This window comes from Leuresthes tenuis, unplaced genomic scaffold (assembly GCF_036924035.1).
Source record: "Leuresthes tenuis unplaced genomic scaffold, fLeuTen1.0.hap1 SCAF_34, whole genome shotgun sequence".
Classification (NCBI taxonomy): Eukaryota; Metazoa; Chordata; class Actinopteri; order Atheriniformes; family Atherinopsidae; genus Leuresthes; species Leuresthes tenuis.
The window spans coordinates 24,298-25,602 of NW_027325388.1; positions in this window are offsets into that span (position 1 = coordinate 24,298).

Genomic DNA, 1,305 nt, shown 5'->3' on the forward strand with positions numbered 1-1,305 from the left:
GGTTTTCGGCTGCAAGAAGGTCTAAATGTCCAACCATAATTTGTAAAAACCGGGGAAGAAAAGGCTCGGAAGCCCGACTATACACCATCAAAAGCGGGAGCGGAGGTGTTCAGCTGCAAGAAGGTCTGAATGTCCATTAATAATTGCTAGAAAACATGAAAAAAAATGTTCGAATATCCAACCGCACATGATCATAAGTGGGAGAGGAGGTGTTCAGCTGCAAGAAGGTGTGAATGTCCACCCATAATTCCTCAAAAATGGGTAAAAAAAAAAGGTGCGAATGCCCAACCATACATCATCAAAAGCAGGACTGGATGTGTTCGGCTACAAGAAGGTTTGAATGTCCGAGCATAGTTTGTAAAAAGCGGGTAAGAAAAGGTTCGAATGCCCGAACCTACACCATCAAAAGAGGGAGCGGAGGTGTTCCGCCATAAGAAGGTGTGAATGTCCGACCGTAGTTGGTAAAAAGCGGGTAAGAAAAGGTTAAAATACCCGACTGTACACAATCAATAGCGGGAAGGGATGTGTTCGGCTACAAGAAAGTGTGAAAGTCCAACCATGTTTTGTAAAAAGTGGTTAAGAAAAGGTGCGAATGCCCGACAATGTATGATCAAAAGAGGGAGCGGAGGTTTTCGGCTGCAAGAAGGTCTGAATGTCCAACCATAATTTGTAAAAACCGGGGAAGAAAAGGCTCGAAAGCCCGACTATACATCATCAAAAGCGGGAGCGGAGGTGTTCAGCTGCAAGAAGGTCTCAATGTCCATCAATAATTGCTAGAAAACATGAAAGAAAATTTTCGAATATCAAACCGCACATGATCATATGCGGGAGAGGAGGTGTTCAGCTGCAAGATGGTGTGAATGTCCACCCATAATTCCTGAAAAATGGGTAAAAAAAAGGTGCGAATGCCCAACCATACAACATCAAAAGCAGGTGTGAATGTCAGATCATAATTTGCAAAAACCTGATGAGAAATGGTGAGAATGCCCGACTATACACCATCAAATGCGGGAGCGGAGGTTTTCGGCTGTGAGTAGGTGTGAATGTCCGACCATACTTGCTGAAAAATATGACAAAGCAGTTTTCACTTGGTTTGAGTGAAGGAATTCATTTTCTATCAAAATCCGAAATTGTGTAGAACTCGTGGAAATAAGTTTATTCTCGGATTCCTAAAGGTTTAGTGTTGTTCTTTGGTATACTGCAAAGTAATACTTTCTATTTTGTTGAAACCCATTCAGACATGGATAAATATGAAGGACAAAGCAGTTTTAACTTGGTTTGAGTGAAGGAATTCATTTTATATCA